Here is a 23,303-nt window from a genome sequence, read left to right on the forward strand (position 1 = left end):
CACATTACATATTAGAGAGCTAACCCAGCCTCTATCTGGCCCAGTTGGAAAAAGAGGTGAGGCCGTTCTCACATGTCTGCTACCAGTTTAACTGTGAGCCCAGTGGAAGAAGGCAACATCGGGTACATTCACAGCGGCCCTGTCCCAGAAACACAATGCCCAGCAGTTAAGAACAGCGGTTTTCTTCCCTTAAGCCTCTCACCCACAAGGCCTCTGAGCAGCCTGCGCAGTGGCTTGCTGCCTGACCCTTGCCCTCCCCCCCTTGTAAATAGACGGCATAATTAGTTAAGAACCATCGGGTGTACCTCCCCCAAGTTTTGCCTAATCCAAGAATAGATCTTTGAAGTACACTGGCCAAGGATCTGTCCACTCACCCTAGGCGGTGGTGGCACAGGCTTTTAATCCCAGCACTCCAGAGGCAGAGGCAGGCAGATCAGTGAGTTTGAGGCCAGCATGATCTACAGAGCGAGATCCAGGACAAGCAAAGCTACACAGAGAAACCTTGTCTACAAATGCACAGAACCCCAGACTTTTGGTCAGATGGTATAGCAACAATAGATTTAACAGGAGCGTCCAAAAACAATTGACTGGGCTCATAAACAAGTTGCACGTCACTGAGAACAAGAAGACGGGGCTGGAGAGATGGCTCAGAGGTAAAGAGCACTAGCTGCTCTTCCAGAGGACCTGAGTTCAATTCCCAACAACCACATGGTGGCTCACAACCACTTGTAATGAGATCTGGTGCCCTCTTCTGGCATGTAGGCAGAATATTGTATACATAATAAATAAATCTTTAAAAAAAAAAAGATTATAGATGAGGTCAAGCTGAAAAATTAAAAATTAAAAAAGAAGAAGAAGAAGACAGACTAAGGGATGCAAAGAGAGCACTCTCCTAGTGGAAGGGAATTTCTGCAGGGCACTAGTTTGTGCTGGATAGTTGTACGTCAACTTTGTAAGCCAGAGTCACAGGAGGGAGCCTCAGTTGAGAAAATGCCTTCTTTGGATTAGGCTTTAGGCAAGCCTGTAGGGCAGTGGTTCTCAACCTCCCTAATGCTGTAACCCTTTAGTACATTCTTCATGTTGTGACCCCTACACACACATAAACTTGGGGAGGAAAGGATTTGTTTCAGCCTACGACACCAACGGAAGCCAAGGCCGGAGACGGAAACGGAAACCGTGCTCACTGTCCCTTACTGCGGCTTATTCTGCTGCCTCTCCTCTACGGCGCAGGCCCACTTACCCAGGGCTAGCACGGCCCACAGTGCCATGCCGCCACAGAGCTACATCTCTATTCAGATTCGCTTTTATTTTTACTGTGTATTAAAAGAAAACTCAGAGTTGACTGAAAATACTTTTCTGATCCCCAAATAAGAAAACATTAACTAAGATACCAAGAACACTGGGTCACCCAGATGACCTAGCCTGATGACCCGAGTTCAGTCCCTGAGACCCACATTGCAGAAGGGGAAAAAAATTCTCATAATTTGTCCTTTGACCTCCACACATACACTGTTGCATGTGTTCTCTCTCTCTCTCTCTCTCTCTCTCTCTCTCTCTCTCTCTCTCTCTCTCTCTTTCACACACACACATACACACACACACACACTTAAAAACTACCAAGAACACTAATTACAAAGGAAAAGGTGAATACACTAAAATTAAGATCACAGGGCTGGAGAGATGGCTCTGCAGATAAGAGCACTGGCAGCTCTTCCAGAGGACCCGGGTTCAATTCCCGCACACACACTGCGGCTCACAGCTGTCTGTGACTGCAGCTCCAAGGGATCCAACACCCTTTCCTGGCGTCTTGGAAACCAGGCACACACATACATGTAAGCAAAACACATACAGACATAAGAGAAAAACTTCTAAAAATAAACGTAAATCAAGGCCCTCCGTTTATTTGGAGGCACCATTAACAAGGGACACACTCTGACAGGAGAGGGAGCATCTAGACAGAAGTAATGGTAAAGGGTTCAGATCTGGAGTAAACAAACATTGCCCAATTGTAAGGAGAGGGTAACAGGTACACTAGGCGTGACGAGCACATCACAGGCCAATGACTGGCAGCCTGATGCTCGGCTCCCAGACGTTGGGACATAAAATCCTGGTGAGAACCAGTTTAAACCCACCTGGCTAGCCCTGTGAATTCACTTCCGTCCCCACCACAGCAGCACTGTGCTGACCATGTCTTCACCAGACAATAGAAACAGAGAGGACCCGCTGGAGCTTGGTGAGGGTGCAGGGAGGCCACTGAGCAGGAGGGATACCTCTGCCTAGAGACAGATGTGCAGGGCAACCACTGAGAGCAGCTGACTCTGCCACTACCCCGGGGCTGGGCAGAGAGAGGGGCAGTCCCCTTCGCTCCAGGGCTCAGGTCACATGATGGAAATCAGAACCCACCAGTCTCTCGGGGGAAGCTGGAACTCCAGAGGACCAAGACACCAGCAGGGGACGGAGCGGGGAAGCTCCCTCCCTGTTCTTGCGGCCTAAGAGCCCTGGGACTACAGCTCCCTGGAATGAAATGGCGGAGGCTTTGGCGCCCAGGCGTTGGAGGCAAGGGCAGGAGATGGGGGACAGCCAGCCTCCGAGCTTTCTGAAATGACTCCAGGACTCTTTCAGCGTTCAAAGTCCCGTTTCTAGTCCAATGTTTATTATAGGAACTGTGGCCATCCTAACTCATACACTGAAGTCCTAACCCCTGGACTTCACAAGTAGCCACTGTTACGCCCAGATCGCAGGGACCCCCAAAAAGACCACCACGGAGACCGAATCCCGCATGTAAAAGCAAAGAGCCTTTACTTCAAGCTCCAGAGCATGGTCCCTCTGTCTGTCCCACACAGCAGTGAGAGCAGAGAGCCCTGAGCTCAGGTGGGGCAGAGTTTTTATCATAGCAGAGGTTGGGGTGAGGGGATTTCCAGGGTCTAGGACCCTGATTGGCTGACAATTATCTAGGGGTATCTGTAAAACAAAAAATAGGTGTGTGCTAGACTCAGGGACATCTGGCCACCTTATCTAATGGTTGGAATGTTTGGGATGTCAGGTACTTCCTCATCCCTGGGTGGTATTAGCTTACGGCTTTTCCTGGATCTGGGTGTTGCCTGCCAGTAAGCCTGTCACAGAAGCTGTGTCTGGGCCCCTGGCAGCTGTCTAGGCCTCCACAGCCATATTTAGAGGTAAAGCCTGAGAAGAGGCGATTAAGGTAAAATGAAGGCATATGAGTGTCCCCTAATCCAGTAAGTGTGAACAGTGTCCTTTTACAAAGGACACAGACATGCAGAGGACACAGAGATATCATCCATATCCAAGGAGAGGAACCTCAGATGGAAATCACCCCTGGCTGCCCCTCCATCCTGGATTTCTAGCTCCCACGCCCTGCGGTACTTTGTTGCAGCGACCTCGAAGATGGGCACCTTTGAACCACCAGGCCTGGGTGAGTCTCTGCTCCAACCCCCCTCCCAATATTCATTATCTGCCTTAAGGATCCCGCCCACCCTTCCTGTCCCAGGCTTCAGTGCCACTTTGTCACCTCCACACCTCTGCACTAGCCAGATGGCACTTCCAAGGCAGCCTGAATGAAACCAAATGCATTTTAACTCCAGCAAGCTAGCTCTTGATCTCTTCTCTGTATTCTGTGCTTGCAATGGTGTAGTCTCCGACCAGAATTTAGTCATGTTGGAGCCCTAACTTCCTCTTGCCCCCCCTCCATAACATGTTTGCCTACAGCAGGATGGCAGCCACCTTTAATCTTCCCACTCCGCTCCTAGAAATGAACAAAACGGCGCCTCCTTGGCGGTCCCTCCTGCAGTCCTGTCTCTGCGCCATCCAGCTAGCCTACATTTGACTTCCTAGTGAGCCGGCTCAGATCCCGCTGATCCCTGACCTCCGGGAGCTCTGGCGTTCAAGACCACACACTACGCCTGCCTGGTCTCATCTCCCGTTCATTCACTCACCACTCCACAGTCACCTGTACCCACCACACACCTGGCTCTGTGACAGTCATTTCATACACTCGGGCCTCTCGGTGAGCTCGTGCTGGGACTTGATGCTGTTTGTCCCGGAAGGGTCATGTGCTACAGCAGCACTTCTCAACCTGTGGGTCATGACCCCCTTGGAGTTGAAGGACCTTTTTTCAGGCGTCGCCTAAGACCATCAGAAAACACAGATATTTACATTATCATTCATAACAGTAGCAAACTTACAGTTATGAAGCAGCAATGAAAATCATTTTATGGTTGCAGGGTGTGGGGGGGGGGGTCACCACAGCATTAAAGGGTCACAGCATCAGGAAGGTTGAGAACCACTGTGCTGGAGGCCTGGTCCGCAGTGCCACAGTAATGGGGGCAATGGAACGTTTAAGTCAGAGCCAGCAGCAGGCATGTAACCTTCTTACATTGTGGCAGACATTTTCATTGCTAAGCTTCATACTGGACAGTTACCAGGAAATAAAAAAATCATCTCACAGTGTTGTCAGCAGTTTATGATTTTGTGTTGGGCTGCATTCACAGCTGTCCTGGGGCTGCAGGATGGACCTGCCCATCTAGAAGAAGGCAGGTAGGTCACAGGGGATTGCTATCCCCAGAAAGGGTTAGTGTGTGCCCACGGGACCCAGGCCAGCTCGCGCACAGAGTGTGATGCTGCAAAGCAGCTGAGATGCTTGCTTCTGCACGTGGCCCTTTCCCGCCCTGTTTCCCAGAGAGCCCTGCAGAGGCCAGACTGACTGACAGTCTGCCCAGCCTTGGCCTTCAGACCCAGAACTGTCCACTGAATAAACTTCATTTATTCATTACCCAGCATGCAGTTTGTGTTACAATAACAGGAAACAGAGGCACAATGACTCAAGCTGCATGGGAGGCTGAGGTAGAGGATCGTTTCAGCCCAAAGGGTCAAGACCAGCCTGGGCATAGAAGGAGATCCCTCCATCAAAAAATAAAATGAAATAACAGAAAACCGATATACTCTGCAAGATGGCTGTTATGGCCACCTTCTTGCAGAGGATAAAAGTGGAATTTAGAGGGGCTGGAGAGATGGCTCAGAGGTTAAGAGCACTGTCTGTTCTTCCAGAGGTCCTGAGTTCAATTCCCAGCAACCACATGGTGGCTCACAACCATCTGTAATGAAATCTGGTGCCCTCTTCTGGTGTGTAGGCATATATGGGGGCAGAACAGTGTATACATAATAAATAAATCTTTAAAAAAAAATAGTAACATTTAAAAAAATTTTTTAAAAAAGTGGAATTTCGAATAACTTACCCCAGGTCTCAACACCCAGTGAGGAAGCTAAGGCATGAATTGATGACGTTCTAGCTCCCTGGGTAAGTTCCAACTGCGGGCAAAGAATGTGCTGCTGTACATGGCAACCCACAAAGACAAGAATCAACAGCCAAGAGCCAAGACTCGTACAGTGGCTGGGGCGGGGGGTGGGTGGGAGATGGGGGTGCTAGATGCACTTGCCACACAAACCAGAAGATCTGAGTTCAATCCCTGGAACCGACATGAAAGACCACACCATAAGTCGTCCTCTGCCCCTCGACACATGCTGTTGGCACTCACACAGTTGCTGACACACATGTGTACACACTTCATCATCATCCTCATCGTCAAGATCCACCAGCCAACCTCACAGAAGGCTAGGGACAACCTTTCGTGTCCAGGGCAGAGGAGCTGGGACTGTCCCTAACTTGGGCACACCCAAAAGCTGTGGGTGGGAATTATCAAGGTCACCTGGGGAAACACTTTGCTCTGAAAGTGCAAGTGCATGCTGTAAGGAAGAGGAAGCCAGGGATGGGCTTTCTGTACAGCACCTGAATGTCAGTCGTTCAGCACCGGCTGCAGGAACTTCAAGTAGTGGGAAACTCAAGTTAAAAATTAAAGGGCTCGGCAGCCAGGAGTGGTGGATCGTTGCCTGTGATCCTGCCATTCAGGAGACAGAGTATCACTGTCAGTTTGAGGCCAGCCTTGGCCACATAGTAAGTGCCCAGGTGGCCTAGCATAGAGTGAGACCCTGTCCAGAAAAGAAAAACTTAATTTACTAATTAAAAGCTTAATGCCAGGCACAGTGATATGTGTCTATGACCCCAGCACTCAGGAGGTGGAGGCTAGCCCAGACTACAAACATAATGAGAAACTTGCTTAAAAAAATAAGGCTGGCACAAAGGCTCAGCAGGTGTGGTGGTTTGAATGAGGATGGCCCCCAGAGGTTCACATATTTGAATGCTTAGTCATAAGGGAGTGGAACTGTTTGGGGAGGATCAGGAGGTGTGGCCTTGTTGGGGGAGGTGTCACTGGGAGTGAGCATTGGGGTTTCAAAAGCCTATAGGCCCAGTCTCTGTCTTTCTCTGTCTCTCTGTCTGTCTCTGTCTCTCTTATCTCTCTCTCTCTCTCTCCCTGCAGACCAGGATGTAAAGCTCTCAGCTACCGTTCCAGTGCCATGCCTGTCTGCTCCCTGCCATTATGGTAATGAGTTAATCCTCTAAAACATAAGAAAGCCTCAGTTAATTAAATGCTTTCTTTATGGGAGTTGCCTTGGCCGCGGTGTCTCTTCACAGCAACAGAACAGTGAGAGAGCAGCTTGCTGAGCAAACCTAGCACCTTAAACTCAATCCCAGGAACCCACGTGAAAATGGGAGACGAGATCCAACTCCATAAAGGTGACCTCTGACCTTCAAGAGCAGCGGCACATGGGTGCACACGCATTAATTAATTAAATGAAAGTTTGAAACACAATGTGGAATCCTGAGTTGGATCCTAGACCAGAAAAAAAAGGACAGTGGTGGGGAAAATTGGTGAAACCTGGAACCGGCAGTTCAGTTCATGTGTTGCACTAACATTATTCAGTTAGGATTGATCAATCATGATTGTGTAAGAGGTCAACATTGGTGGAAGCTGAGAAGAGATGAGAAAGAACTCTCAGTACTATTTTGGCAACTCTTTTGTAAGTCTAGCATGATTTTATTGGCACTCCTTTTCTGTTCCTAAATAGCTATGTAGCTATAAACAAGTTACTTCATCTTTCTGGGTCCCAGTTTTTCACCTATTAAATTAAAAATAGTAATAATAATGAAGCTGAGCGGTGGTGACACACGCCTTTAATCCCAGCACTCAGGAGGCAGAGGCAGGAGGGAATGCTGAGTTCAGAGTTAGCCTGTTCTACAAAGTGAGTTCCAGGCTATCCAGGACTATACAGAGAAACCCGGTCTCAAAAAACCAAAAAATAAAGAACTGAAATGAAATGAAAGCCAGGCATGCTGATGGAGGCATGCAGTCTTACTCAGGAGGCTGAGGTGGGAGGATCAGGCATTAGAGGTGAGCCTGGGCCACAGAGATGGGCTCTCATCCTGAGCCAGCAGGACGGTTTCATGGGGAAAGAGCTTGTTATGCAGGCCGATGGCCCGATTCAACCCCCAGAGTTCACATCAGGGTACAAGGGGTGGATGAAGTGGATGAAGTCTACAGGTTGCTCTGACCTTTACATGTACCACCATGGGATGCATGCACCCATGTACATTTTTTAAAATTTATTTTTGGTTTTTCAAGACAGGGTTTCTCTGTGTAACAGCTCTGGCTGTCTTGGAACTAGCTCTGTAGTCCAGGCTGGCCTCAAACTCACAGAGATCCATCTGCCTCTGCCTCCCCCGTTCTGGGATTAAAGGTGTGCACCATCACTGCCCGGCCATGTACATTTTTTGTAAAGAAATAACATGGGGTAGGAGAGGTGACTTGGCAGTTAAGAAAGCACACTGCTCTTGCAAAGGGCCCAGATTCCATCCACATAGTGGCTCACAACCATCCATAACACCAGTTCCAAGGGATCAGTTGGCCTCTTCTGGTCTCTGTAGGAATGCATGCATGTGGCACATACATACATATACTCAGGGAAACACTCTTGCACATAAAATAAAAATTTTAAAATAAAAGAAATATTACTTTTGGGCATTGGTGGAGCACACCTTTAATCCCAGCACATGGGAGGCAGAGCCAGAAGGATCTCTGTGAGTTCGAGGCCAGCCTGGTCTACAGAGCGAGATCCAGGACAGGAACCAAAACTAGATAGAGAAACCCTGTCTCAAAAAAACAATAAAACAAGAGCTGGAGAGATGGCTCAGAGGTTAAGAGCACTGACTGCTCTTCCAGAGGTCCTGAGTTCAATTCCCAGCAACCACATGGTGGCTCACAACCATCTGTAATGAGATCTGGTGACCTCTTCTGGCCTGCAGTCATACATGCTGTATATACATAATAAATAAATAAATCTTTAAAAAAAAAAAAAAGAAAGAAGGAAGGAAGGACGGGGGCGGGGGAGGGAGGGAGAGAGAGAGAGAGAGAGAGAAAAATATTGCTTTAAAAAGAAAACCTACCAATCTCAATTTTTAAAGGAGAAACACAAACTAGATAGTTTCCAGTTGCCTCCCTCTGCACCCCCCACTCTCGCACTCAGATCCCTACACAGCTGCAGGCCGACTGACTGAGTTTGCTAGGCATCTCCACATCCCTGGCGTCTGGATGTGGATCCCTGGTGTTCAGCACTATGCCTGTACCAGTGAGTGCTCAACAGAAGTTTCTGTAACTAAAACTCCATTCTTTTTCCCAAGTAGGCACAACTGGCATCTCTTTTACTTACTCGGCTACTAGAAAACAAAGTGCTCACAAAACTTCGTACACTGCAAGTGAATCCATCTTCACCCAGCAGGGGAGAGGGGATGGACCTTTACAACCAGAAGTCGGCACCTGGGTGGAGGAGGGAAGCCCCATCCAAACAATCAGAGGGGACCTGGGGGTGCGGGGTGAACAGAACACAGCTTCCCGGTGAGACCCCAGAGCTCACTTCCTCCTGCCCACCTTCCAGCATTCAAGGGTTTCCAAATCAAAACCCCTTCGTGGATGGGGGACGGAGCTGAAAAAGGGTGAACCCCACTCCCATGTCCTCAACAGGGGTGAGGTGTCCCCCACATTCATAAACAGTAAACACAGGTGCCGGAGAAGCTGACTATTGAAGAGGCAGAGAACATGATGCAACTGGATTGAGCTGGCTTCCAGATTTTGGCCCGGAAAAAAATGATAGTATCCAGACCCGGTAGAGCAAAGCCAAAGGGTCCCCGCTGTGAAGAAATTATTCCTGTCTATAAATAACTCCCCCTGCGGGGACAAACAGAAACATCAAAGGCTGGACACTCCAGCAGGAGCCAGGCTGGGCTGGCCGGCGAGCTCCTGGGGAACTGGAAAGGGAGTGTGTCCCCAGCGGGAGCCACGGGCAGCGGGCAGCACGTACCTCTAAGGCCGGGGAGTCCACGGCCCCTCACGGGCGCTGCTGGCCCACGGTGCTGCTGGCCCGCGGTGCTGCTGGCCCACGGTGCTGCTGGCCCGCGGTGCTCCTGGCCCGCGGTGCTGCTGGCCCACGCTACCGGCAGCTCCAGAGCCGGTGGCAATCAGCGAAATGCACGGGAATGGGGCGGTGCGTCTTCACCAACCACGACGCAGGTGGCGGCCTCGTGAGCAGGAACGGACCCTGGGAAAGGGCCAGATCCCTGAGGCCCCAGATCCTGGCCACACCCCAGCCGGGCTCGGGCAGTGCCAGGGCTACCTCTGCCCACTGTCGGCTGAGACTGGAGACACCACCAGGGCCCGCTGCACACAGGGTCGCTCCTCAGAAGTGTGACCTCCCTACAGGAGGACGAAGGGTGCCTGCTTGTCCTTTAGGGCTGCTGGCCTCCGAGGTCACCCCCTTGTGGGAGCCTGCAGCACCCTACTGACCCTGTAATGCGTCCCCTGTGCGCCTGTGCCTGCGAGCCTCTGTGAGAACCCTGTGCGGTGGGCGCTGGGCTGCTCCCCGGCACAATAATAAACCCTGCGGAAAGTTGTGCTGCGGAGAAGCAGGCGAAGCCAGGCCTCTGGAGAAGTTCCTCCTCCTCCTCTCAGCTGAGAGGAGGAGATTCTGACCTAACACTCTCCACCTTCCCCTTCTCACCCTAGGGATGGGGACCCTGAGAGGGTCTTGATTCTGACCTCTGAACTCTGATCCCTTCATTTTCAGGTCAACAGTTTCAAGAAGCCCCCACCCCATGCTTCCAGATTCGAGAATTTTGTGTGCACGGCTACTGGGCACTGAACTAAGGGTCTCGGGCCCCCTAGATACGCTGCTACTACTACTTACACACACACACACACACACGCACGCACGCACGCACGCCTTTGTGTTACTATTTTCAAACAAGGTCTTACTAGGTGATATGGGGCTATGGGAGGAGAGTAGAATACAGGTGATGTGGGGGGGGCTATGGGGAGGAGTAGAAAACAGGTGATATGGGGGGCTATGGGGAGTAGAATACAGGTGATGTGGGGGGCTATGGGGAGTAGAATACAGGTGATATGGGGGGCTATGGGGAGTAGTATACAGGTGATGTTGGGGGGGAGTCTATGGGGACAGATAGGAGAATACAGATGATATGGCGGGGAAGACTATGGGGAGGGAGGTTTAGTTGGAGGGATGGAGGCGTAAGTATGAGGAGGAGATAGGGGAAGAGAAAACTAACACTAAGGATGTTTGGGAAACCCAAATGGAAACCTATTATTTTATGTGTATTCATTACTTTTCTGATAAAACATTATGTCTTCAACTGTAAGCATGAAGCAGATGTGAACTGGAAATGGGGCGAGGCTATGAAGTCTCAAAGAGTACTTCCTCCAGCAAGACCACACTTTTTAACCTCCCCGAACACCACCACCAACTGGGTACCACGAGTTCAAATACATGAGCCTATGAGGGGCATTTCTACTTCAAACCACTACAGTAAGCTTCATGTGGGTGTGTGCGTGTGCATGTGTGTGTGTCTTCCTCCTAAAGCCATAGGTTAACAAAAACCCCAGTGCGAGCTACAGGATACCTCCCCTTGAGTTGTCGGTCAGAAGTGTCCCAGAGCCCCCCAAATAACACAAGCTATTGTGTTCCTGACTGACCCTCAGCACTTGATGGTAAGACCCTCTTGCTGAAGATGACACACAGTGGTCACTGGACATGGAGAAATCATTAGTACTGACCAGGGAGTTTACTCCTGCTAGCTTTCATGGCGCTAGAAGGTACTATGTAGGCTGCATAGGGGGAAATTCATAAATAATCACCCCAGCTTTGAACCCTGTAATTTGTAATGATGAGCAGTGTGGCAAGACATACCCATGCATGAACTAGTGGCTCAGATGTTAGGGAGATAATTAACCACTCTCTGATTGGATTTAAGCCAATCTCCACAGGAGGAAAGGTATGCCTGGTACTGTGAATCTCGCCAAGAAGCGACGGTTGTGAGGTCACAAGCCCCAGGAGTGGAGCACTTGCTGTTATTCTGCTGAATGGAAATAGTATCAAGCCACCCTCCAAATTCTTACCCTGCACCCATAGATTAAAGCGGCTCCCAGACCTCAGGGACACTTCGTTGTGCTGTGGACAGCACAAGTGGTCAAAGTGCAGAGAGTAAGTGCAACAGAGTACTCTGACACAAATGTGACATCCATATACTGCACAGCGTATCACACACACACACACACACACACACACACACACACACACACACACACACGTATGAAGCGTAATGACACACAGGACCTGAGATATTAGTAATTAAGATTGCAGTAAAACACCTGGGAGGAGCTGGAACGATGGCTCAGCCGTTCAAGGCATTGCCTGCTCTTTGCAGACGACCCAGGTTCAATTCCCAGCACACACGTGGTGGCTCACAACCATGTACCTCCAGTTCCAGGGGAGCTTCTGGCCTCCGCAGGCACACAAGTGGTACACAGACATATATGTAGGCAAGACACCAAAACACACAAAGTAAAAATAAACAAATCTTTGAAAACGAACAAGAAGCCGTGACTGCAGCAGCCATCCAAGGAAACCTGGAGCACTTGGAAGTGCAACCAACAAATGTGACATCGCTTTTGAATTTATTGTTATTCATACATTGTGACACTGTGGAAAGACAAATGTACACATGCTCCTGACATCGAATGCTCACACGAAAATAAGGCTCAACTCTTTTCCAAAGTATCACCATTGACCCACATGCCCATTATCAGTGATCTTTGTTTTCAACTCAGTAATTTTAGGCCTTCCCTGCCTCCCCCCACCCACCCACTCCCATTTTAGATTTCTACTGATTTTCACAACTGCTCTGCTCTGGAGACTGATGAATCTCTGCACAGAAAGCTTCACACTGTGGGGCTTGGGAAAATCTCAGGGCAATGCACCAGCTAATTACAAATACCTCATTGTCCAAGCTCTAAATTTAGGTCAGAGCAGGCCCTGGGATAATGGCCGGGGCGTTATTAACCTGAGAAGTCTGATGGAAGCCGGGGGTGGGGCCTTCCTAGTACCAGGGGCTCCTCTGCACAGAGCACACACCTGCTATGGAGAGCATGGCTATGTATGTGCCCAGCTCTGCTCTCACCTCCAGTGTCCCTAACCGCCTTGCTCTCACCTCCAGTGTCCCTAACCGCCTTGCATTTAAGTCAGCCCTTCTCCTCACAGACCGTAACATTTACACTTCTTCATTTGGTAGTCATAATCTAGGCACTTACCTTAAAAATGTTAACAAAGGAGGAACAATATTTTATTTATTTATTGGTTTTTCAAGGCAGTGTTTCTCTGCAGCTTTGGCTGTCCTGGAACTTGCTTTATAGACTTAGGCCTCAAACTCAGAGATCCACCTGCCTCTGCCTCTGCCTCTGCCTCTGCCTCTCTGCCTCTCTGCCTCTGCCTCTGCCTCTCTGCCTCTGCCTCTCTGCCTCTGCCTCTCTGCCTCTCTGCCTCTGCCTCTCTGCCTCTGCCTCTGCCTCTCTGCCTCTGCCTCTCTGCCTCTGCCTCTCTGCCTCTCTGCCTCTGCCTCTCTGCCTCTGCCTCTGCCTCTCTGCCTCTGCCTCTCTGCCTCTGCCTCTCTGCCTCTCTGCCTCTGCCTCTCTGCCTCTGCCTCTGCCTCTGCCTCTCTGCCTCTGCCTCTGCCTCTCTGCCTCTGCCTCTGCCTCTGCCTCTGCCTCTGCCTCTCTGCCTCTGCCTCTGCCTCTGCCTCTGCCTCTCTGCCTCTGCCTCTGCCTCTGCCGGGATTAAAGGCATGTGCCATCACTGCCCAGCTGAATAATTTTCTAAGTTGGGAATTTTTAAATGTTCAACATTGAGAACATGTTCTGAAAATGTTGGTGCATGCAGAATAGTACAGAATGACTTGAGATTAAGCTGCAGAGATCATGACCCTTCATCCATAAGCATTCAGGGTGTATTTCCTAAGAACGTTTCTCTTACTCAAGCATGCTGCAGTAACTGAATTCAGATTTAAATTGCCCCACAGCTAACATCTGCCAGCTCTAAGATTTTCCCACGAGTATCAGATTGCACCTGCTGTGGCTTGGACATAGCCCCCAGAAGTCACTTGGTAATTCTCACTTGGGGAGGTGATGCTTAAGAGGAGGGGTGTTAGGTCATGAAGACCCTAATGAGATTCATAAAACTGTCCATTTCATGACTGGTTTTAGGCAGGTCTGGGGGGGGGGGTGCGGTTAGTTCTCCTGGAGGTGGCTTTTCTGTACCGTGACCTTTCTCCACTATACGATGACATTTCCGGTTATACATTTTGGGCACGTGAAGTCAGTTCCACCCTCACTGGTGATGCTGACTTTGATCACAGTGTGGAGGTGTATCCATGGGGTGACACTCTGGAACTGTGATATTCTTTATCCCTCAATTATCGTTTCCACCCGATGGTTATCACACCTGTGATTTGTCTAAACCCAGGACTGCCTCACTGAGCTGTTCCTCCAGCATTTCCTTGTATGCATTTGTTTACATTTGTTTACATTTGTTTACTCTCAGTCAGAAACGTCCCTTCTACCCTGTTCACCTTCTGTTTTCAAGTTTCCTTTGCTTTTCACACTCACCCATGAGTGGTGGACTTGGTTTTCTTCTTCCATTCTAGTGGGGGGAGCACTGAGGGAGATATGGGGGGAGCATTGAGGCATGTGTGGGGGGAGCATTGAGGCATGTGGGTGTGCCTGCACAGGGGGGCACATGCCTGTGGAAGCCAATCCTCAATCATTCTTCCGCCTTACTCATTGAGGAAGGCTCTCTCAATCAAACGCAGGGCTCATTGATATGGCTAGTCTTCCTAGTCTGCTTGCTCTGGTGATCCCTGCCCCTGCCTTCACCCACAAGGCCTTCATGTAGGATCTGGGGCTCTGGACTCCAGTGCTCGCCCTGGCATGGCAAATGCATGACCTCCTAACCACTCCCCAGCCCCGAGTCTTTTATACTCAGTGCTATTTATTCAGTATCGCCACGGTTCAGCCTCGTTCTCAGGCTGTGCCAGGCAGGCTTGCCCACGCCCTTCTGGACTCTCCCTGTCATTTGTTTAGGCATCTCTGTGCTTTCTGGAAGGAGCCATCCCTGGCTCATCTCTCACTGTCCTGAAGGAGGCATTTCTCCAAGGACCTCTGGCTCCTTTCCACAGACAATGATATTTAAAAAACAAGATATGGGCCCAGGGAACGCCCTTTGCTATGGGTGGCCCTGTTCCCAGGTTCATAGAAATAGCTGCTTAAAAATAAATCCAAATGAACCGGCAGTAGTAGTGGCGGTGGCGGCGGCGGCGGCGTTGGCGGCGTTGGCGGCGGCGGCGGCGGCGGCGGCGGCGGCGGCGGCGGCGGCGGCGGCGGCGGCGGCGGCGGCGGCGGCGGCGGCGGCACACGCCTTTAATCCCAGCACTCTGGAGGCAGAGTCAGGTGGATCTCTGTGAGTTCGAGGCCAGCCTGGTCTACAAATCGAGTTCCAGAACAGCTAGGGCTATACAGAGAAACCCTGTCTTTAAAAATAAATAAATAAATAAATAAATAAATAAATAAATAAATAAATAAATAAATAAATAAATAAATAATTAAATAAATAAATAAATAAATAAATAATTAAATAATTAAATAAATAATTAAATGAAAATAAATAAATCCAAATGAAAAACCTTTCACTCCAGCTGGGTGTGGTGGTACATTCCTTTAATCCCAGCACTCGGGAGGCAGAGGCAGGCAGATCTCTATGAGTTTGAGGCCAGCCTGCTGGTCTACAAAGTGAGTTCCAGGACAGCCACGGTTTTTACACACAGAAACCCTGGCTCAAAAAAGCAAAACAAAACAAAAAAACAAACAAACAAAAATAAACTTTTCCATTCCAATCTACAGGGTCCCCCTTTTCTCCTAGTGAGGCCCCTGGTTCCCAACACTATCATTCAACTTAATGGTTTACTTAAAACTGTAATACACACACACACACACACAAACACACACACACACACAATTGCTGCATCAGACCGTGCCCAACTACCAAGTTCCAGACCCTCTGCAGATCTGTTGCCTGATGTACAGTCAGAAGGCTGTGAACACAAGTTCCTAGGAAAGATACACGTGTAGAAGAGTCTTCGGGCTGGTTGGTCAGAACTTCATGATTGTGGAGAGTTGGAAGGATATAGTTCAAAACCCAAACGTATCCTGGGCCTTTTTTAGTCCCCTTAACAACCTTTTACCACACACCTGTTCCCCTACTGTCCTCCTGACTATGGGTGGGACCTCTGGAATGTGCCGACTTAGCAGACAACAAGCTTCCGGCCACCCAGAAGCTAAAATCACCATGAGCCAATCCGAGGCCTGGAGCAGAGAGCTCTCTGCTCTGTAGCCTCCCACCTAAGGCCCCTGTCGGGACTCCATGTGCTCATTTGTGGCATCACTTCTGTGACGCTGAGACATCCTGAAACTGCTTCCACAGTGGAAGATGACATGCAGGTCACCCATATTTAGCTCTTACTCCCTTTGGAATGACAGTGCATAGATGTGTTGCAAACAGCTCCTTAGAAAGCAAGGCCCTCCGGAGAAACCTATCCATTTGGACCTATGGATACTATACGGCCAACTCCTGCACGAATCCTAGGGAACCCATGGGCTTCAGGCCTCTGTAACTTTCTTTATGCTTATTCTTACAGTAACTCTTAGTTTTGCTTTATTAGTTGTGATTGTGCCTGAGTTTACTGGGAACAAAAGCCCCAACAGAAAAATGTCTCTGTTACAGAAACTGGTTTCTCCAGTTGCCCCTTATGGTGGTATTTTATTTGTACTGAAATGTGATTTTAATTGTATGTTAATAAATAAAGTTGCCCGGGGGTCAGAGCTATTAGAGCCATAGCAAAAGCTGGGCGTTGGTGGTGCACACTTTAATCCCAGCACTTGGTAGGCAGAGCTAGGTAAGTCTCTGTGTGTTCAGGGATACAGCCAGTATTGGATACACCTGCCTTTAATCTCAATACCAATCATAGAAAACCTGGAGGTCTATACAGACAGGTCATGACGAGGCGGTCATGTGGTTGGTTTTACAACCAATGAGAAGGCAGAACAGAAACTCTATATAAAGACTTTAACACAGGAAGTAGCTCTGGTTCAGAGAGGTAGGACCACCGCAGGAGGAAAGGTAAGGTTTTTAGCTCTGAGCTCTGACCTCTTGGCTTTCTTCTTTGCATTGGTTCTGTGTTTCTTATTTAATAAGATGGTTGGTTACATCTACAGCCCCTGGCTGCCTGTGCAGTAATCCTGAGTAAGCAGGAGGAACTCACTAAGGTTAATGATTATTGCTTATTTAATTCCAAAAAGAGATAAATATATGCTAAAGAACTTAAGAACTTGGAAAATAGTTTCTTAAAAGATGACATTAAAAACTTATAGGAACATATAAGGAAAAGATACAGGACATGAAAGGTCAGACATTTCTCTGGTGCCAGAAAATGAACACTTAGATATTTTTCCAATATATCAATAAAGGAATCTAAAACTCCCATTTCTGGGTTGGGGATTTAGCTCAGTGGTAGAGCACTTGCCTAGCAAGCACAAGGCCCTGGGTTCAATCCTCAGTTCAAAAAAACAGCAACAACAACAACAACAAAAAACCTCCCATTTCCCTTAAAGAAAAGTACAAGTAGAAACTGCCAGAAAGAATAAGAAATTTAGTCCCAATAGTTAAAGAGTTAGGTATTAATGGTTACTATTTTGAGAACTTATAAAGAAGAGGATTATAACTGTAATCCACATAATAAAGGTGATATACAGATCACTTAGAAACTGGTATACACCTGAAAATGATGTCCTAAGCATCATAATATACTCAGCTGATTTCAAATTGTTAAGAACTGATCATAGGGCTTAAATCTCTTTGTAATCGGATGTTTCCTGCTGGCTAGGGCACAGTTTGAATAAGATGTACCTAACTAGATACAAACATTTGGCTTATACTGTAATGATATGGTGTAAAGGAGAAACTAAAATGTTAATGATCCTTGGAAAATGATTAAAGAGAAATGATTTGAAACTGCTCATGCTTGAATGCATTAGGACTTTATAAAGACCGCCTGAGCTAGTCCGCCTGAGCTAGTCCGGGCCATCAGTTTTAAAGACAACAGGTGGTCAGACTCTCCATTCTTTGCTGACCTCTGGCCTGCGGCACAAGAACCCCGCTGGAGCTGGACTCTGGCGGCGTCTGTGCTTGCCAGTCTCCTGCTCAATGCAATCTTGCTGGTTTTTGTTTTGTTTTTTTTTTTTTTGTTTTTGTTTTTTTTTTTGGGTTTTTCGAGACAGGGTTTCTCTGTGTAGCTTTGGAGCCTGTCCTGGGACTCACTCTGTAGACCAGGCTGGCCTCGAACTCACAGAGATCCACCTGCCTCTGCCTCCCGAGTGCTGGGATTAAAGGTGTGCGCCACCATCACCCGGCTAATCTTGCTATTTTTTAAAATATTTATTTATTTTGGTGGGTGGGTTGGGGAGGAAGGCTGGAGGGGCGGGAGGAGGGGGATCTATGATTGGTATGTAAAATGAATAAAAAAAACTTAGAAAAAAATAATAGAAAAAAAATTTAATTATTTTATATATATAACTGACCTGTCTTCATGCAGACCAGAAGAGGGAATCAGATCTCATTACAGGTGGTTGTAAGCCACCATGTGGGTGCTGGGAATTGAACTCAGGACTTCTGGAAGAGCAGCCAGTGCCCTTAACTGCTGAGCCATCTCTCCAGCCCCCTATCAACCTTGCTACTTTTAGAAATTCCATGGGTGCCTCACCATAAAGAACTGAAGGTAAGAGGCACTGCCCCTCCACATTACGTTCCCCACCCTGTAGTCACACCCTTACTGTCTCACCCAGCACCACTAAGATACCCACATCTAGGATACCTTTGCTTCCTCTGAACAGTTCCTGAGGCACTGCAACTACCTGATCTAGCCTCTTTACATCCATTCCAAGATGAATAGAAGCACAGCGGGGACCTGACCGGCTCCAGTTCCAGGGGATCTGGTGCCCTCTCCTGGCCATTGCAGGCACTGCATGCATATGCTGCATGCAAATGCTGCAGGCAAACACTCACATAAAATAAAACCTTTTTAAAAGAGGAAATACAGAATTACCGGGATATAGTGGCACATGCCTTTAGTTCAGCATTTTGGAGGCAGAGGCAGGTGGATCCATATGAGTTCAAGGCTAGTCTTTTCTAAATATTACGTTCCAGACTAGGCAAGGCTAAAATGAGAGCCCATGTCCCCTCCCATCCCTTGCAAAAAGGAGAAAGAAGAGGAGGAGGAGAAAGAATGAAAGATAAAATGCAAAGGTTTTTTGTTTTTGTTTTTCAAGACAGGGTTTCTCTGTGTATCCCTGACTGTCCTAGAACTCGCTCTGTAGACCAGGCTGGCCCCGAACTCTGAGATCCTCCTGCCTCTGCCTCCCGAGTGCTGGAATTAACGGTGTGCGCCACGACTTCCCAGCTGCAAAAATTTGTTTTTAGATGATCTTCCTTACTTACAAGCAAGGGTATTTTCAAACAGAATATGAAGTTACTTGTACTTTGTTTACCTCTCGTTTTTCCTTTTTTTTAAAAAATTTATTATTATATATACAGAAGAAGGTGCCAGATCTCATTACAGATGGTGCCTCCATGTGGTTGCTGGGAATTGAACTCAGGACCTCTGGAAGAGCAGTCGGTGCTCTTAATCTCTGAGCCATCTCTCCAGCCCCCTCATTTATCTTTTTTTAAATGGTGCCTCGTGCCTCACCCAGGCTGGCCTCTGCCCTGGCTAGGTTTCTGTTGCTGTGATAAAATATCCTAACTGTGGTAGTATGAAAGAAAGTGGCCCCCACAGGCTCATATATTTGAGTATGTTGTCCCTAGTTGGTGAGATTGTTTGGGGAGGATTAGGTCTGCCTTGTTGGAGAAGGTGTGTCACTGGGGGGCGGGGTGAAGTTTTAAAAGAATGGAAGGATTCCCACTCCATCACTGAGGATTCTCTCTCTCTCTCTCTCTCTCTCTCTCTCTCTCTCTCTCTCTCTCTCTCTCTCTCTCTCTCTCTCTCTCCTCTGCCTCACAGTTGTGGATCAACATATGAGCTCTCAGCTGTTCCCTCACTCTGCCATCACAGACTCTAACCCTAAGACGCTGTAAGCCAAATTAAATGCTTTCTTTTGTAAGCACTTACAAATGGAGTTTGTAAATCGGTCATGGAGTTTTATCCCAGCAATAGAGAAGAAACTAAGACAAGGACCTATTGTAGGAATTTAGCAGAATCACTGTATGGGGCAGATACTAGAACAAACAGCTGTTTTTTAGAAGTACTTTGACCTTGAAGGAGCCTTGGGGAAAACAGTGGCTGTCTTGCTGAAGGGGCTTTGCAGCCATTCAATGGTTAGCATTCAGATCTACCCATGGCCCACCCAGCATCCTGATGTCACCCTACCTAAAGTCCCCTTTAAGAAAAAACCTCCCTCTCCTCTTCTCTCTCTCTCCCACCATGAGGCAGCACACACCTCTTCTCTTCCTTTCTTCCCTTTTCTCTTCCTCTTCTCTCCTCAGACCCCGCCCATTTTCTCTTTCTGCCCCTCCCCCCCTTACTAAACCTTTCCACATGGATGCGGGTCTGCGTGGTGTGAGTAACTTTCCGCAGTGCCCCCTTGGCCACCACCTGCTGTGTCTGCGTGACATGTCTCTGTCACCCACTGTGGGGCACCTTGGCTCCGCCCATCAGGGTCCCATGCCATGACTTTGGTCACAAGACGCCTCAGGCACACCTGATGCTCTTGATTAGTGTGCATGGCACACAATACAAAATAAAGGACTAGCGTCAGGGAGGCATGTGATGCCCTCCTTCAGTAAGACATGTGAATTAAGATTAGGGACCATGGTATGAGGAAATGCTCTATGTAACCATCAACAGGCCTATATCCCACTGTCTTGCCTACATGCTGATCTCATGGGGGCATTTTCTCCATTAAGATCCTTCTTCCCAGGGCTGGAGAGATGGCTCAGAGGTTAAGAGCACTGACTGCTCTTCCAGAGGTCCTGAGTTCAATTCCCAGCAACCACATGGTGGCTCACAGCCATCTGTAATGAGATCTGGTGCCCTCTTCTGGCCTGCAGTCATATGTTGTATACATAATAAATAAATAAATCTTTAAAAAAAAAAAGATCCCTCTTCCCAGATAGGTCTACATTTGTATCCAGTACACAAAACCCTACCAGCACAGCCTCCAACTCACTAAGGAGCCAGGCTGGCCCTGAACCCCAATCCTCTGGTTCCCACCTCCCCAGGTGCTAGGATTGTACGCATGTTCATCTTTCTGGGATTAAATCTGCACAAGCATCTAAACTACAGCCCTAACTACAACACATCATTTAACAGAAATCAAACTAATATTTACAGACAATCACCAAGCCTTTGGAGCACTAGTTGACTATACCATACTGCAGAAATAAACAGGGTTCTAACTTCCCCTGGACTACCTGTGCAAATGGTCAACAGATAGCAGAATTGTTCTACATATTTGCCCAAATAATCAAATATATATAAAACCGGAGAGATGTCTCGGTTAAGAGCACTGGGTTTGATTCCCAGCACCCACATGGCAGCTCACACACCTGTAATTCCAGTTCCAAAACATCAGTCTCTTCTGGCTGCCACAGGCACCAGGCACACAATTTCAAAGCCCTGGCACCCACATAAAAAGCTGGACATGGCCACACATGCACCTGTAACCCCAGCATGTGGGGGTGGAGGGAAGCAGAGAAAAGAAGCTGGCAGGAACTTGCTGGCTGCCAGCTCCAGATCAGTAAGGGCCCTACCTCAAGGGAATAAGGCAGGGAGTGAGAGACCAGGACACCAAACACCCTCCTCTGGGTTCCTTGGGAATGCAGGAGCCAGAGTATCCCACAGTGAGTTCCTGGAAGACAATGATCTAAGTAAGAATTAAAACTAGGTGATTTTGTCTATTGGTGTGGGAGGGGTCCCACACTGAAGACAGAACCCTAACAGATGGTTCTAACTTGTGCTAAAAAAACACAATTTTTTTTTGGAGATAAGGATCAAACCCTTGTGCTTGCTAGGCAAGCTCTCTACTACTGAGCTAAATCCCCAACCCCAGGAGGCGAACTCTTAGATTCTATTTTTCATCTGAGGACATGGCCACACAGACTTGAGAAAAGCCGTGTGATCCTTATCTTCAATTTTATCGACAACTGAGAACTCCAAGCAACAGAACCCAAAACCCTTCTGGCAACATTTCTACAAATTCTGATGTTTATATCAATAAAAAAAAAAAATGCCTGAGATATTTGGAGTTTACTTTGGTTTATTTTCTTAAATAATAAAAATGATTTAGATAATGAGGATGACATCACTCTCATTGACAGTGTGTTGTTATAAATATTGGTACCCAATCCCCCTGCTTTCCTTGAACCAAGTCTTCACATTTGAAGAGACTCTAACCTTTCACTATCTCTCATTTTTTTCAGCATAATTATTTTCTTTTGGGGGGGCGTTATTGGGGACTGAACCTAGTCCGACTCACACCAGACAAGTCCTTCCCCACATTTACGTCCCCACCCCAGTAAAATTTAGCTAAAGATAAATCCCAGGTTTTGGAATGGCAAAGGCTTATTTTAAATCTTCCCTCCATTGTCTCATTCAAAATACTCGAAATTTTTCCTAGTTCCCCCTTCTCACACAAAAACAATAACCACACAGCATCCGTGCATATCTAGTTTTCCTCTATCTGCCAGTGGAATCTAGAAAATCACGCTATGTCAGGTGACACTTTTCTGCACGACCAAATGGTGCTGCACTGCGGACTCATCCAACCAATGGCGGACGTGCTGCGGGCACTGACGCCGTGTGCAGAGCTCGGGCCCCGCGGGCGACCACACCGCGAAACCAGATCCACACACCAGCCAGCCTACGGGGCAGTGAGGGGCGAAATCTCGAGAGCGGGTAGACGGGACACACGCCTGCGAGGTGTGCCGGGCATCCCCAGAATTCCCTTTACGGGAGCAATTCCACCTGGCGCCCGCGCCCAGGCTGAGCCTGGCAGCCGAGCCCCGGGGGCGTGGCCAGCATCCCTCCGGCTCGCAGACCGCAGACATGACGTCATGGCATGCGCGTGCTCGGCTCCCGTGTCTTCGAGAGACCGGTCCGCGTGCGAGGAACACTAACCCCTCGTCTCTGACGCACGCTGGATTTACCAGCTGCCTTCTACATGGCTGAGGGCTCGGCTCCCTCCACGCAGCGGCTTTCTCCCTTTTTCGGGAGGGCGGGAGGCGCTCGCCAGCGACTTCCGGCCTCGCGGCTCTCCGCGCGCGCGCGCTCAGCGGCGGCGGCGGCGGAGCGCGGTCCCCCGGATGTGGCCCCGCCGGAAGCCCCGCCCCTGCCGCAGTGCGGCCGGCTCCGCGGCGCTGTGGGCGGTGGCCGTCGCCTCCGCGCGGAGCGGCGGTGTCCGTGGCGGTGTCCCGGCCCGTCGAGCGACCTCAGCCCGCCCGCGGGTCCTCGCCCGACAGCCGCCGGCGCGGCGCCCCGCTTACCTGGAAGCCCGGGGCTCGGCCGGGCGCCCCGCACGGTGGTCGCGCTGAGAGCCCGCTGCGCCCCCTGGCGGCCCCCGCGAGCAGCGCGCGGGAATGCGCACTGCGCCCCGCTGCCTGGGCCTCGGGGACGCGCAACCAGGCTGCAGCAACCCGCGCTGCACCCTGCAGCTGCCGCCTGGCTCCATCGCGGCCCGGACCCCGCAGAGCCAGCCTTGCCATTCGCGCTGCACCGTTTGCCTCCGGGTACCCTCCCCGCGGCCACTTTTTTTCCAGCACCAGAAGACAGTTGCTCAGTTTCCCCACCGCGTCTAGCGATTCCCTTCCTAAGCCAACACCCACGTTATCACGTCCCAGCTGTCACAGTTGGGCAAGCCCGCCCCGCTCCCATGGCAGCCCCAGGTGGCTGG

The 23,303-nt window shown here is 49.2% G+C and overlaps 1 protein-coding gene across 6 annotated transcripts in view; it reads right to left on the bottom strand.

Annotated features, from left to right (window-relative positions):
• Hlcs (holocarboxylase synthetase) overlaps nt 1-23,013 on the bottom strand; it is a 194,153-nt gene extending 171,140 nt beyond the window's left edge. For 2 of the 6 annotated variants that reach the window (XM_076549258.1, XM_076549257.1), the window contains exon 1: nt 22,897-23,013. The gene's annotated coding sequence lies outside the window, so the exon portion shown is untranslated. Of the gene's footprint in view, nt 1-3,984; nt 4,144-9,267; nt 9,658-22,896 lie in introns of those variants that run through there. The other 4 variants (XM_042259612.2, XM_042259613.2, XM_042259610.2 and 1 more) reach the window with 3 other exon arrangements.
• Nucleotides 23,014-23,303: the final 290 nt, after the last annotated feature.

This window comes from Peromyscus maniculatus, chromosome 12 (assembly GCF_049852395.1).
Source record: "Peromyscus maniculatus bairdii isolate BWxNUB_F1_BW_parent chromosome 12, HU_Pman_BW_mat_3.1, whole genome shotgun sequence".
Lineage (NCBI taxonomy): Eukaryota > Metazoa > Chordata > Mammalia > Rodentia > Cricetidae > Peromyscus > Peromyscus maniculatus.